We start from the raw sequence: 8275 nt of genomic DNA, 5'->3' as shown, positions 1-8275 counted from the left end.
AAAAAAGAGATTATTGCTGCACAATTTAATGAGGTTTCTTCTTCTCCCATTAAAGTGTTTTTGAAAGTTCATGCATGTTTTAAAGTATGCAAAAAAAAGCTCAGTGTGTCTTATAGATTGCTACCTCGTTTTCTCTACTCCAGAAACATACTGGTGATCAATGCAATGCAATATGGCCAAGACCACGATGGCTTTTATTTACACACAAGGTGTGTGTGTCCAGACATCCATATGTGACAAGTTATGTGTGTCATATCTTTTCTGTCACTTGTGTTTCATCAGTCTGTTATAACAGTGATGGTTTAATTGCTATTTGGGGGCACTCTCCAGAGCACCCAGAGTTTCTTCTAAATGATTTACTCACCCATTCAGTGGCTGCACAACATCATTGAATGGTCAATTTCAGTCATGACCCAGGGGTCTTCTGATTGAGTCTCATGCATACACAAGCACACTCACTGCCTCTTTTAGCTCTGGTGGTGTTTCATCTCCCAGTCCCACACCTGGCTGTGTCACTGGCTGAGGTGTTGCACAAGATTTATATGCTTAGTCACAGGCTTAGTTTTGTCCCAGTGGTAACCTTACATGCCTTACTGGCCACACAAGGATAGCGGCTTATAAGTGATATGTCAGAAAGCATGAACTGAGTCTATCTGACAACTTTAATGTTATGTCAGAGTTCAATGCTCACTGTACACTGTGGAGTGTCCTGCGGTTCATTATCTGCCTCAGTCAAGGCTGCAAAGATGCAAGAAGCTTTTGAGTTCTGCGCTCAAGAAGCCATGTCTGTTCTGAACATGAAATATTTCCCAAGGGAAGCCTCACACATGTATGGGACGTCCTTATTTTGATACAGAGTGCTGGTCTCAGCTGGAGATGGATGAAGTGCGTGCTGGCAGAGTGAGTTCAGAATTGGGGTGACCCTCTCTGTGCGATTTGTATTGTTCAGCTCTGTTGGAATTGCGCTTCAGTAAACACTTCTGTTTTCAGCCATCTGGGGCTCCTATTTAACCTTGTTAATATGCCAGAAGACAAAGCAAAATAATAGCCCAAGGTGAACAGTTCACCTTGGAGCTGCAATGTTCTAATGATAATTTAAAACATGTGAAACATAACCAAGCAGCATCCATCCAATCAAATCAAGTCTCTGGGAGCTGGGTCCATTTCACCTTATATGAATGACAATAACACAAAAAGTAAACAAAATGCCTGTGAATTCTTATAATAGGTTGAGTTTTAATGTACAAAACCTACATTTTCAATATATAAAAAGCTATTTTCTCGATCTTAGTGCTAGTAGGAACATCCTCTATTGTACAGCAGTAACAAGTTTGAGCAAAGTTAAAGGTGATCGGTATGCTTGAGCTGCAGATGAGCAATGGTAGAGTGGGTGGAGGTAGAGGCAAAGACTGATTTGCATATTCATGCATCCACACATACTGAATGAGGTAAAGTTGGAGTTAAAGTTTAAATCATTGTGAAGGCATGAAGTTCTTTAAAATGTGTAATGTTTAATCTGGAGGAACAGCAATGATGAATTTCAGTTAACATAGGGTAGGTTGTGTTTTTTTGTTTTTTAGCTTCATGTGTTTTCCAAGTGTCTCACTTCAATCAGAATAAAGGTCGAGGTCTGCTCATCTTTTAACACTTTTAGTAAGTAGGTCATGTACTGAGAGTAAGGAGAGATACATAAGCTACACTCTGCTTTAAACACAATAAGATCATTAGCCCTTTTCACACAAACAAAAAGAATCCAGCTCATTGCCACCTCCCTGTTTGCAGAATCTGAGGGTCTGCCATTTAATTATCTCAAAAGGCATGTTGTGGGGGCATAGCAACAGTGAGCAGAGACACTGTCAAACAATCTGTAGTATCACAGCATCGATTTTAAAGCTGAAGAAAAAACCTTTCAATATAAGCCCAACTATTAAAATAATCAATGTGATACATTTAGAGAAATCTATTCTGCTTGGTTTTTAATGCTTTTTTTTTAATGTCCAGGACTTCTGAGATGAAGGTGTCAGCGAAGGGAATAGGCCTACTTGATGGCAGGTAGTTTGTTTTATTGATCTCAGAGCTGAAAGGCATAGCAGAGAAATTGCGAGCTGCCATCAACAACGTCATGCAGGATTCTCCTTCTTGTTTAGTAGATTACCTATTGTGAAGTAAGCATTCATGTAGGTAATAATAGCTGAGGTTATTCCATTGGCCGCAATAGATGGTCAGTTGTCTCCTTGGATTTACTGGTATGGGGTACATTGGAGCGAGCAACATAATCCATAATTTCATGCACATTTCCATTTTCCCCCCTCAATGAATCACTTCTCCCGCTCACAAATCAGCATGGTAAGCCCAAGTTCGTCTGCAAAGAGAATGATCCTACCCATAGGCTATGGCATACATTATCAGCTATATGGCACCTTGTGTGATGACAGTGATTTGCTTCTGGCCTCTAATCTCTGTTGATCCAGCCACATTCAGTGAATATACAGTATAGGCGACATCAAGCTGTATGCAGTTTGTCTCTTTATTTACATAAATACAGAAGCACTCAACACAGGCTCTCTGTTTACACATGATGAAATAAATGTAACAAAATAAATGTGTGACAAATATTAAACTTTTTTGTAAAGTCTGGTTGTCATAGCCTACAACATTAATGGCCTAAGGTAGAAGAAGTTAAGTTTAGTTTCCTCCCACATTTGTACACATGGTCCAGAAATTGTGCAGCATACACAAAGCTTTAGGACCCAGCAAGCTGACACCATGGCCATTTAGAGTTTGTGTAGTATTATACTGTACTGCTGTGTTATGCATTGGTCTGTCACGCATCTGGCCTCTTGTGTGGTGGTGTGATTGGCCGTCTAGATGGGGGTCTCGCTCCCTCTTAGTTGCTGCATGAAGGCTGATGTTGTTGTAACTTTTAATGGCTCGAAACAAAAACAAAAGTTATGAACTCTTAAGGCTGTTCCATACTCCGCGAGACAAAGAGCGGAGAACGCACTCCACGGGTGGTAAGAGATACAAAAAAAGGTATTTTCCGCACTGAGGTACCATACTCCGCGAGACGCGTGTGTGCAGAACTCCTCATACGGCCCGCCCACTAAACTATAAGGAAAGACTTTACTGAGTTTTTTAACACACCACAAGGACTTGTGCCATGGCAAGAGGGCATTATACAGAGAGGGTGCCTGCAACAGCGTGAGATGTCTGGCGATGAGTTGTGAAAATGCGACATTAAAAGTAACAATAGCAAAGATTCAGTGTTTGTGCCTTTATGACCACATTTGCACATCTACTGTGTTCCAATATGCCTGCGATACTTCAAACTGTCCGGTGATGAGCTGTGAAGATGCAACATTAAAAGTAACAATAGCAAAGATATACAGACATTGTTAACGAGCCTATTATGCCCGGGTATGTAGGAGTATATAGAATGGTAATAACAGTCACCATCTGGTATGTGTGAATGGCTGTCTGGAGTTATTGGTGACAAATCACCCTTACTTGCCTTTCTTTCTTTCTTTTATTGCTCATCATGCAAAACCGGTATCTGTTGAATCAGTGCTGTTTATACACCTACCTATATTCCTGGAGAGGCTCTTGCGCTTCTCCACTTTCATCACGCCCACAATAAATTCCGACCAATCACAGCATGGTTGCCGCACAGCCTTGAAAGACAAAGTTCGGCCCGGACCCTGTGCACAAAAGTGCGGATCAGCGGGCGGTCAGAGACAAAAAATGACGTCATTTTGTGGGCGTAACGTCTGCAGGGGGGGAAAATGTCTTTGTCTCGCGGAGTATGGATCCAGCTTGTAGCTTTCTACATTTTTAAAGGAACTGACCAGTAAAAGTGATATTATAAAGAAAAACTAAAATGCACATGTTTATCCTGAGTATATCATCTTGTGCAGTAAACTTGTTTTCACAAGTGAAGTTGTGTTGTATAACCATTTTTTGTGATATAGTCTACTTAGATTGCTTTTCAATTACCTTTGCAGACCCATAGAAGTGGTTTGACACACTCTCAGAGCAGCAGGAAATTATCTCTGAGCACTGTCACACAGCTCCTCACACACTCAAGCATCTCTGTTGCATCCACTGTGTGGTTATATGGAAATACCACAGACAAAAAACCTTCTATAAAACATATTTTGATTATACACCACCAGGCAGAATAATTATGATTACAATAAGAGTTAATTATAGGGCTCACATTGGTTAACAGATGCTTTAAAACACCATGGGTTAACCTATACATGGTGTTGGAAACAGCTTGAATGACGTTTTGTACATATATAATTGTGCATATGTCAGGCCTGCAAACACAGACATCTGCTCAAAGATTTGTGTTTTCCACTCTGTGCTGCAGCATGTTTGTGAAGCTTCTCATTCACACATATCATGGCATTTCTACACATCAGTATAGGTCACAGAGAAGATAAATAAATCATTACTTCTGTTGTTGGAAACAGCTTGAATGACGTTTTGTACATATATAATTGTGCATATGTCTCGCCTGCAAACACAGACATCTGCTCAAAGATTTGTGTTTTCCACTCCGTGCTGCAGCATGTTTGTGAAGCTTCTCATTCACACATATCATGGCATTTCTACACATCACTATAGGTCACAGAGAAGATAAATAAATCATTACTTCTAGTGGAAGTACATCATGTGTAGCAATTGTGGGTTTTACTTCTTAATAGGAAAACCAAACAAGAGGTGGAAATGTCAGTCCTTGAAAACAGAACACAAAGTTGATTTCTAAGTTTATACCTTCTGATGCAACTCTACGTGTTCATGGGAGATGCCTGGATGGCAGCTAAAAATGGCGACTGTGTGATCGGGATGGTTTTTCTTGAAAAATGTGTTTATTGTTATGAATTGGTTTAAGATGATTGCCATGATGTGAAATGGGTTCAAATAAAAGCTGCTGATTCCCCCGCTGCGTAAAGCTCAAATCTGTCCAGGTAACCACATCTGTCGTGAGTCATACACTCGTTGAAGTGTCTTCTGGGTATAAAGGAGAAACCATGGTAGGAGCGCTCAACCTACATATAGATCAGGCACATGGATCGATTATTTTGACAAAACAAATCAATTTACGACAGTTGCTATATTGCAGTGGCTGTCATGGCAACGGGTGTGCCGAGCTTTTGAGTGATAGCCAAACAATATAAGCAATCGTGACTTAAAGTAGTCAAATGCACTATTAAGATGATAAATATTCATCTTTTTAAACGGTCATCTAGCCTACCATCATTGTGTTTCCCCAAATCGCCTAAAGCACATCGATCAGTTGATAGTCTGTACACTCATATACTCGTTGACATAAACATTTTTTGTGTGTAGTTTTGTTTCACAGAAACGTTAAATGGAAACATTTTTTCCTGGCGACCAGGTTGGTGTGTGAAACAGATGTGTGTGGGTTTGTTGCTAACCAGAAGTAGTTGCTTGGAAATGAAGGAAGACTCATTTCTTCCATCTCTATTGTTGGCAGGGAAAGGAAACATACAATGGGAGACAGATAATGATGAAGACGAGCTCCAAGTGATCCACTTGGGAGCCTGACTTACTCACACGTGCCTCCCCACTTTGCTGCTGTCTTCATCACATCCAATAATCGCAGATTATGCAATTATTAGATTTCATTGCATTAGAACTGTTCTGCAGAGTAAAGCGTGATTTATAGCATGAATGGGTAATAAAGGGTGCTTGCTGTGTTATCTGAAGGCTGTAATCATTCATGTGCCTTTGCTTCAAAGGACTGTATAGCAGTGAAACAATTGTAATATATTTTCCTGTGATTGTCATGGTTTCAGCCAGGTCTTTTATTTTGTAGTTCATTTTCTGTTTGTATTAGTTTTAGTTTTACTAGTCACTTCCTGTTTTATTTTGAAACTCGATCTTCTCCCTGTGTTTCAGTTCTGTTTACTTCCCCTTCCTCATGTGTGCTCCCTTCCCCCACCTGTGATTACCTGCTCCGCCCTAATGTGCTTCACCTGTGTCCAATTGTCTTCCCGCCCTCCTGTGTATAAAGCCTGTGTGTTTCCTGCCCCTTGTTGCCAGTTCGTCTTGTGAGTCTTCCATGCGACACAGCCGTCCAAGTAGCCTTTCTGCTCTTGTGATTTTTCCCTACGTGTTCTCGAGTAAGTTTTGGATTCTTGTGTTTTTTCCTACGTGTTTTCGAGTGAGTTTTGGATTCTCTTGTGTGTGACTTGTTTTTTTTGGATTTGACTACTGCTTTTTTGCCTTTGCCTTTTGGATACCTCTGCCACGTTGACTGATCACCTGTGTACCGAACCCTGGCCTATATTAAAGGAACTGAGTTTGTTTTCACCTCCGGCTAAGTCTGCGTTTGTGTCCGCCATCTCACAACCCCTGACAGTGATAGTTTAAAGAAGAAATATATAGCACACTGTGTTTATCAATGTTATGGTCAAAAACAGCTTGAAAGGAACCTAAAAATGACACTACTTCTGTTGAATTTGTACATCAAGCACACATCTCGGTGGCAGGCTTAAATATGATGGTGACACAATAAGAAAGCACCATGTGTCCACTCTTAATGTTAAAAAGAAGCCAACAGTGATGGCACTGTAGTTGGGTGGGTTTTTTCACACATGCTTGGAACCAGAAAGCCTGTTTTCTCCGATATTCAGAGCTCACTTTATCTGTACTAAAACGTGTTTGTCTGGCCTGAGTGATGGTGGATGGTAGCCATTTTAAAACAAAAATTATAGTTGTTAAGTGTTTTGAATTGTGTCGGCTTTTGCACTCAGAAAAGAAGAGAAAAAAATAACTTTTAAGTTTACAGTCAGCTCAGTGGAGCCTGTTTTCCTATTGGTCCTCCCATGGAAAGTTTCAGCATCGACATTTGCATCTGAATCAACAGACTTTACCAGTAAACATTATTAAGGAAATGCCCAAAAATGTGAGCTGATGCTTCTTTTATTTCAAAATAAAATCCAGAGTTTTCAAGTAAAGTAAATATCAAGAAGTGGTGAAGGTTTATTTTGATCGAATCTAATGTTATTGTCTTGAGAATGTTCATGTTTTAAATTCAGCTTAGGCCTCGGTTGCGTGGATACCCCCATGCTCCAGCATTTCCAAGGATTCAATTGTTGCAGGTGAGGTGCCGCCTGTTTTTCACATTCAAATGAGAAATTAGCATAAAATCCCACACGTTAGTGTATTTTTCTTTTCTTTCCTTTAACAGAAACAGACCTTTCATGTTTAATTTCTCTGTGTGGATTTTATGGATAAGCCAGGCTGAGTTAAAACCCGAGAAGGGGAAATCTGTCTGAGCTGTGCTTTTCCCTGGCATGTTGCTGCTAAAGGCTATAGCTCCATAACAAAATGTGTACCTGTCAGGCACAGATTCATTTTGAGATTCAGATCCTCAATCATCTTACCTGCTCCTCTCCCAGGTTTCACCAAACATTTAGTAAAACTGAGGGATAATTGTAGTCTGCTGTATATTTAAGCAGCACAGATGTCACTGAATAGTCATAGAAACATTGAAGGAATAATACAGGCCTGTTACAGTGTGTTTAACTGAACCTGCACCCTGCGGCACTAGCACAGCTTGTCCTTTTGCACACTATTTTTAACCTAGTTGAAACGTAGCTTTTTGACCCGACCTGCCAGAACCTGTGATATTTTATATTAGGCTGAGGTCATCTTGACCTGTCTGACTAGTGGGTCAAGCAGGTTAGAGGTCAGCCTGTGCTTTCATAGAGGTCAAAGTTGGCATAGAGGCAAGTTCTTCTTTTGTAGGCATACAGCCCTGTTCCATCTACTTTTTGATCATTTATTTATAGTGGTCTCTGAGCCTTCAAAGGCAGTTTGTTTTGGGTCTTTTTCGTGGACACCAAATCTCTGACTCTATTTCACCTGCAGCAAGATTGTAACTGTCAGATATTCTAACACATCAAAGACAGGAAGCCGTGCCAAACAGAAGGTACTCCTATTTACTTTTTTGACCATAAACTTGCAGCATCTACATGTCAGGATCCTGTGTCCTCGTTTTTTGTTTTCGGATTTTATCCTTAGTTTCTTGGGTATTTTAGTGGGGTTGTGTTTTTGATTGTTCCCCTGATATCCTGAGTTCCTGGTTATTTTTGTTATTTTGTATTTCCTTGGTTTGTTTGATGGTTTCCTGTTTTATTTTGAAAGTCCCGTCCTCCTCGTTTATTACCTGGCCTGTCCTAATGTGTTTCACCTGTCTCTCACTGTCTCCCTGCATCGTGTATATTAAGTGTCTTACCTT

The sequence above is a fragment of the Parambassis ranga genome, chromosome 19 (genome assembly GCF_900634625.1).
Source record: "Parambassis ranga chromosome 19, fParRan2.1, whole genome shotgun sequence".
In the NCBI taxonomy this organism is placed as follows: Eukaryota; Metazoa; Chordata; class Actinopteri; family Ambassidae; genus Parambassis; species Parambassis ranga.
The sequence above is the reverse complement of the archived record's forward strand: the minus strand, read 5'-3'. Positions refer to the sequence as shown.